Consider the following 8,210-nt stretch of genomic DNA (forward strand, 5'->3'; position numbering starts at 1 on the left):
ATTTTAACATAGGGGGGTGTATACTTATGTCCCTGTATTTTAACATAGGGGGGTGTATACTTATGCCCCTGTATTTTAACATAGGGGGGTGTATACTCATGCCCCTGTATTTTAAGGAAGAACATTTATTTATGATACATTATTCATTTACAAATATATTTGTGTCCTGTAATTAAGGCATTAAGATTAATTTCCACGATAATTTGTTTTATTCCTCTTTGTAGTCTAACTTTAGCCTGGGATCAAACACTTATGAGCACCACTGTGAATACACCATGCTTACTATAACGGGCATGTCCTGTATACTGAGAGGTGGAGCAGAGAGAGGAGCTTCTACGTCACATTTCCCATTTAATCAGATGAAAGTGAAAGATAGTCTCAGATGCTGCAGTACTGCGATGGAGACACGTCTCTGTGTCTCTCTCTGAAGAAATGTCCAACTGAAACCATCAGGTTTGATCAACAAAACATCAGAATCTGCTCCAACAGCTGGTGAGTATCTGCTCAAATTTAATCAAACCAGATTCTGACTTTTTTGTAAGTATACATAAAATTAAAAAAATGTAATTTTTTTATCAGAACATGTACATGGATTTTAAAAAAAACCCAGAGGCATCAGTTTTATAGTCCTTAATCTGTGTTTTGATAGGATTGTTCAGGCGGTCTCCACTAACTTATAAGAAGACATTGAGGATGATTAACTGAAATGTAACAGAACATAATAATAATAATAATAATAATAATAAATTGAATTTGTGTAGCGCTTTTCCAAGCTCAAAGTTGCTTTACAGAGTAGAAACAGTAGCTAAATATATAAAAAATAAAAATTAAAAATTAAAAATTAAACAAAAATAAAAACAATTAAGGATAGGCAGAACAGAAGAGATGGGTCTTCAGACGGGACTGAAAGATGGTGAGGGACTCAGAGATGCGGATCTCATGGGGGAGGGAGGTCCAGAGCCTGGAGCCGCCCTGGAAAAGGCTCTGTCCCCAAACTGCGGAGCTTTGACTTGGGGACATAGAGGAGACCGGCCGAGGTGGATCTGAGGGACCGTGAAGGTTGGTAGGGGGGGGGGGGGGGGGGGGGGGGGGGGGACAGTGAGGTATGATGGGGCAAGGTGGTGTAGAGCTTTGTAGGTGAGGACCAGGATTTGTATGTGATCCGGTGAGAAATGGGAAGCCAGTGCAGCTGTTTTAGGACCGGAGTGATGTGGTGCCAGGACGTGGAGCGGGTGATGAGTCGTGCGGCTGAGTTCTGAACCAGTCGGAGCCTTTTGATGGAGGTGGAGCTGATGCCGAGCCTTCCTGCCATTAACCTGCCGAGGCGCAGCAGGAGCTCTGTCGGTTGGCTGCAGCAGTCCACCGAGGCGATGCAGTAACACACTGCAGCGTGCTCCAGATTGTACTGCAATGATTTATTCCTCCACACGTAATATACAACTAGCTCTGCAGTTACCAAACGTGAAGATACTTTGTGAGTCGAGATAAGTGCGTTAAAGCGGCGGTCTACGGGAAGTGTTTGAAAGTGCCCAACATAATAATCAAACAATAGAACTTAGACCATAAACAACATGCTGTGGGTGGCTCCTACACAGTCCGTTTATAATAAAACTAACAGAGTAAAATGTTTCCCCAAGAATGATTAATAAAGTATGATATGGTATTATTAATGACGAGATGTGCGGACCTTTCAGGTCGTTCAGCCTCACCAAAGGAATGAGGAAATGAGTCAGCATCTCCTCTGGGAGGACATCTTGTTATCAGGCTAAGTGGAGAGTCCATCAGCAGCAGAATCAGTCGATATTATTTTCCTGCAGTAGCCTAATGGAGATTGCACTTTCAGGATCGCAGTTCCAGGACCAGTATTTTGTTTTAAAGGATGATTCCACCCAAATTTTTATTTCGGTCAAAGTACTCATAGTGCTGCTCATTTGTAGGTTCATAATTGTATTTTGAGGTTGTTTCAGAAGAGGTTTACAACTACTACGAAAGTTTTGATTTTCAGTTTTGACGGAAGACAACACGAGGGTTAGCAGAAAAACACATAGTATATATTTGTAAAGACAAGTTGTGTAAAAATAGATTTGCGTGTACACATAAATCAACTTTTGATGATGAAAACCTAAACAAAGTTGCAGTGTGGTTAGTAGGTGAAGTCATTCAGTTAAATTATTTGGTATGAACTGGATTCTCTTTGGTTTGATAACCATAGACATAAAATGAGAGAAGAAGGGACACTGAACTGTTTCTCGTGATTATTTGACGAGTTCAAAAGTAAATGGAGCTCAGCACTGTGCATTGACCTTATATAGGTTGACCAGTCGTCCCCGGTTTCCGGGGACAGTCCCCGGTTTTGGTGACCTGTCCCCGGCTGGATGTGTCCCCATAAATGTCCACGGTGTTCACTGTGACTGACAGACCCAATATTGGATTGAAAGAAAGAAAACATTAACCAAACGGAGCCGATAGTCTCACACAGCAGGCTCCAGACAGCCAGAGCCAGCGCTGCTCAGAGATATTTTAGAAAGCCGTATTTAACGATGCTAAAATCCCTGATTATTTACATGGAGGCTGGTGCGTTTAGCGAACGCAATTTCACAGACTTTTTATATTTAAAAAAATGATCTTAATCTTTAACAGAAAGGCTGACCTCCTTAGAAATCCTTTCCATAATGTTGTCAGACTCTTAGAATATTAATCTGAGTCTGTCAGCAGCAAAACGAGCGCTTCTATGAATGTAAATACAAGCTGGACAATTGGTAGAAAAAGTTTCTCTGCTGCCGATTATAAATAGTTTTTATTGTATCCGATACTCAATGAGCTGCAGAATTCGTCTGTTTCTCTACGGTGATGTCAACCTTGTTCCCTTAACTCAGATTTTAACTAGGTGAGTACTAAGGTATTATGACTGATACAAAGGATTGACAAAACTACCAAAATGAATTGCAAGTTATACTAAATTAGACTGATCCAGACTAAAGGTCTCCATCATCATCATCATCGTCGTCATCATCCGCGTATCTGCGATTGTTAAAGTTCAACATGAAATTGAATATACAAAAATATTAAGGTTAAATTTTAAGTTTTCTACTCATATTTCCTTTAACAAAAACTCTGTGATTGTTTCTTCTGATTTCGCAGTCATTCGCGATGTTGATATCGTGATGACGAAATGACATATTCTGCAGCCCTAGTCTATTGGCGGTCGTTTTCGTCACACATCCTTTTGTATAAATTGCCCACTTCTTACTTTTGAATAACGTTCATGCATGTTGCACCAAATTAAAGTCAAAAAAATAGGGGTGTGGTATAACATATCGCAAATGTTTCAGTCAGACAGGTGAACTAATAAAGCTGTTGTCCATGGTTGTCCGGTCCAGGCTGAGCGATGGACTCTGAAGCCAGCATGACGATGGAGGTGGCGGCGCTCGGCCGGCCTTTTGGCCTCGGGATGTTGTACGACTCCCGCAAAGACTCACTCATCACCGGTAAGGATTCTTAACTCTTCACTGCCACACTTTCACTGGAGTTACATTCAATAACAAAGATCTCTTGATCAGTTTAGCTCGTTTATTACGGCAATCCAGATTATTTGGACTGCATGTGATCACTTACTGCCCCGGGAGGTGATTCAGTCTCTCCAGGAGTTTGTGATCAACATGAATTCGGCACGACTCGCAATTTTGACCAATCACCGCAATCAACTTTTCCACAAAGTCTTCATCCAATCACAGAAGTCCCACGTGCCAGACTTTGTGTCAGTATGTGTCCCTGAGAGCCAATGACCAAGCAGGAGAGCAGGTTGACGTAACACACGTAGGTCGGCAAACTCATTTCCTCAAGTCATTCTTTAGAAATATTCTGCAGTGTCTATACTGCAGGCCTTGTTATCCTCCAGCATCGTCATAATTTCCCTCAGGGGATCAATAAAGTATTCTGATTCATCATTATAGCATCTGTGACGGCCCCTCCCAATCTACCAGCCTGTCATGTTCTGCTCCTTTTTGTTTTCAGGTGCTGAGAGTGGGCTGGGGGGTAAGTTGGGAGGGTTGTCTGCACCTGGCCAGGTGGGCGTGGCCTACAGAGGCATAAAGGCTTCAGCCTTTCTGGGAGTCTCTTAGTGAATTCAAATTGGGCACTTCCCTTAGTGCACTTCCAGGCAGGACACTTCGTGCACTACGTACTATCTTGCATAGTGTGTAAATTTAAACCGGAAATGACGATCACATTTAATCTCTTCTTCTTCTGTAAAATTGGGAATTTCACCAGGGAGAGCATTCCAGTTATTGCCGCTATTGTGTTCCGCGAAAAATAATTCCTGCTTTGTTTTTGATATTTTAACAAAAATAAAGGTGATATTTTTATTTGCTCCGTGCCACGCCAGGATGACGACTGCGACACCGCCGTCATGTTACCCCCCCCCTACCCCCCATTAGCTGAAAACAGCACACACAACTGTATTTAATATTCCTTCTTGTTAGTGCACTCTTTTCAATTCATTAACTATACCTATTCTTTGCAGGCCACTCTTATATGTGTATACTTAAGTTTCTGCTCTAAAAATAAGTAACGTTAATATTCATTCATTCATAACGTTACTGTTCATTTTAATGCTCAACGGTTTCATGAGGGAGGTGTCCCAAGAGAGTTTGGGCTTTAGTCCTGGAGCTGGAGAGGCTCCGACCAATTTAAAAGATTATAAGAATGGGTTCAGACAGCGGTTGTACCATGCAAATGAACTGGCAAAAGTTAATTTGCAGGGAGCTCAAAATAAAGTTATATGATTGGCGGGGGGAACGCTATGTTTAGTCCGGGTGATCAGGTTCTGAAACTTTTGCCATTGGTTGGCTCTCCTTTTCAGGCAAAGTTCTGTGGTCCCTATACAGTGACCACAAGAGTGTCAGACCTGAATTATTTCATCACAACCCCAAATCGAAGGAAGTCTGCACAGTTGTGCCATATTAATTTGTTGAAACCCTATTATGCTCGTTATGCAATGCCAGGTCTCGGCTCTGTGATTTCCTCGGGTGCGGCAGCGGTTACGCCAGAGAATCCACCTCCATCTGGGGATCTGACGGTGGAACATGAGGATGTGTTGGTTTTACCCGATGATGGTGTGTTGATGGGGCTTCTTAAGAACTCTGAGTCACTGGATAAACTGGAGGGAGTGTTAAAACATTTACCTGAACCAAGGCGTTCACTGTCGGTGAACCCGATAACATCATATCCGGGTTTATTCGCTTATGTTCCGTCGCATGCTCATCTTATTGAACACAAAATTAACGTGGGAGATGCTAAGTGCATTAGACAACGTTTTTATCGCATGTCTTTGGAAAAGCGCGGGCAGTTGGAGGCGGAGGTCGGTTATATGTTGGAAAATAACATTGCTGAGCCATGTGCATCTAGTTGGTCCTCTCCATGTTTGCTTGTTAAGAAGCCTGATGGTACGTTTAGAACGTGTACTGATCTTTGAAAAGTGAATCTACTGACAAAGCCTGACTCGTTTGCACTTCCGCGTATGGAGGACTGTGTGGACCAAGTTGGTTCTGCTAAGTTTGTCATTAAGTCTGACTTGCTTAAAGGTTATTGGCAGGTTCCTCTAAGTCCTAGGGCTAGGGAGATTGCGTCCATCATTACTCCCAGTGGTTTGTACTCCTATTCAGTAATGCCATTTGGGTTATGTAACGCCCCATCCACTTTCTAACTTTGAATGAATAAGGTTGTGTCAATGAGACAACCTGTAGAGGGACTGAAGCGGGAAAAGTTCTTTAGTGTTGCTTTAACTTAAACATATTAAACATTTATATGAGTAAACAATAAATACACAAATCAATTTGTACCTCAAACTGTCATCATACATGCTCTTAGAGGACTTACATCACTGAACAAACAATATTTATTAAGAAAGTTTCCAAGTATAATGAAGATGCTGAGATATCCAAAATAAATTCAGTTTGTATTTGGCTTTTCAGATTCAGATTCAGATTCAGAAATACTTTATTGATCCCCGAAGGGAAACTCTGTGTCACAGTAGCACCAGTAGTAAGAAGACAGAGACGGAGCACTGCAACAGGCAGCGTGCACTTTCAGCGCATGCGCACACTTCACTTCAGATGCATCAGAAACAGAATCAGAATCAGCATTATAGCAAGATAGAGTACAAGACATAACAACATAACATAATGCACAAGACTACACACGGTACATGTGGATACATGACAGGACATAACAACACATTCTGTCTTGGTGTTCTGAAAGCTAAACTTAATCTATTTTTTTTTCTTTTGCAGGAATGACACTGTGGGACCATGATGACCTGATTAGTCATATTGGAGAAAGACCGCAGAACTACAATGATTTTGAGATAGTGGCCTCTGAATCAATTGCAGACAAAACTTCAGCACTAAATGTTGAAGCATCACTAAAGGCAAGTTTTTTTAGTGGACTGGTAGAAGTTGGAGGATCGGCCAAGTACCTGAAGGACAGTAAGAATTCCAAAAGTCAGGCCAGAGTAACTCTGAACTACAAAGCTACCACAAAGGTCAAGGAACTGTCAATGGATCATCTTGGAAGAGACAAAGTGAAACATCCGTATGTCTTTGATAAAGGATTAGCAACACATGTAGTCACAGCTATTCTTTATGGGGCACAAGCCTTCTTTGTTTTTGACCGGGAGGTGTCTGAGAAGAAAGATCATCAAGACATTCAGGGCAACTTGAAGGTGATGATCAGAAGATTCCCAGCATTACAATAGAGGGTGAAGGTTCCTTAAAAATGGAAGATAAGGACAAAGAACATGTTGACAAATTCTCCTGCAGATTTATGGAGACTTTTCCCCTCAGAAACCTCCTACAACCTTTCAGGATGCAGTTGAAGTCTACCAAGTCTCCCAAAATTGTTGGGAGCCACGGAGAAAACGCCGTACCAATGAAGGTCTGGCTGTTGCCCCTGACAAGTTTAGATTCTAATGCTGCCAAACTTGTCCGTCAGATAAGTATAAGCTTAGTTCAAGAGTCACAGAGTGTCCTGGAGGACTTCAGTGAGCTGGAAATGAGGTGCAATGATGCACTGAGGACCACCACTGCACAGCAGTTCCCACAGATTGGCGACAAGATTAAAACATTTAGAGAAATGTGCTTTGAGTTCAAGCTGGAATTCCAACGAACCTTGGCAAAGAAACTTCCATCAATCCGAGGAGGAGGAGAAGAGGAGGCTGGGCTCGCAGAGATCCTGAAGAAGAGACATTCTTCTCCTTTCAACAGCAGAACCTAAACGATGGATGGACTGTAGAGAGAGAGAATTGACACCTTACGACTTTCACCAACATGATGGAAAACACCAAGATCGTCTCATCTCAAACAGACGTGTACAAAGAAAGTCTCAGTGTTAAACATGCTGTGTGCTTTGTCTTCACCTCACTAGGAAGTGTGAACCGTACCCTCAGCTTTATCAAACTACTTAAAGAAACACCACGACGACCTCACATGCACATACTTATGATGTAGAGAAGGAACAATGGTACGCCTCAAAAGAAGTAGCAAAGGAAATGAGACATAAAGCAAAGCTCTTCAGTGACTTTGCAGAGGCCAACAAGGAGAACAAGACCATAAGTTCCTGACAGTAGTTCAACAAATGAGACACACAAAGGTTCAAGCATCTACCTTTATGAAGATGGCTTTTCTGTCAATGAGGAATTTGAGCTGCCATCAAAGCCTGAAACAGTGGCAGTAAGTGCTATAAACCACAACAGTGTGACGCTGAAGATCTCTCCACCCAGATTTGGAGCAGAGGACATCACCTCCTATTCTGTAGAGTACTGTGTCAGTGGAGAGGATGGATGGAAACAGAAGACGGCATCAAAGCTGAAGAAGTCACAGTGAATGATCTGAGTCCTCACAGAGTACATGTTCAGATGTAGACTGTGACCTCAGTAGGTGTTGGGCCAGCCCATGAAGTCCCTGGTTCCATTAAAACTTTACCTTGCGGCCCTCCTGGAAAACCTCGAGTCAACCAAACTCAAAGAGATCTCAGTTAGCTGGGAGAAACCTGCTGGGCTTGGACAGATGTCCACATTTTGAGCTACATCGTGGCGTACGCCAAAACAGACGGGGATGAAAGAGAAGATCTCCAATGGAAGGAATGTGGCAGGAGCTGAAAAGGCGATCATATCAGGGCTTCAGTCAGGGACAGATATGTTGTCAGGGTCAGAT

At 42.4% G+C, this 8,210-nt stretch overlaps 1 pseudogene; it reads left to right on the top strand.

The window, feature by feature from the left end:
* Window positions 1-329: 329 nt before the first annotated feature.
* On the top strand, window positions 330-7,876 carry LOC116685336 (stonustoxin subunit alpha-like; annotated as a pseudogene).
* Window positions 7,877-8,210: the final 334 nt, after the last annotated feature.

Source organism: Etheostoma spectabile, unplaced genomic scaffold (assembly GCF_008692095.1).
Source record: "Etheostoma spectabile isolate EspeVRDwgs_2016 unplaced genomic scaffold, UIUC_Espe_1.0 scaffold00569777, whole genome shotgun sequence".
Lineage (NCBI taxonomy): Eukaryota > Metazoa > Chordata > Actinopteri > Perciformes > Percidae > Etheostoma > Etheostoma spectabile.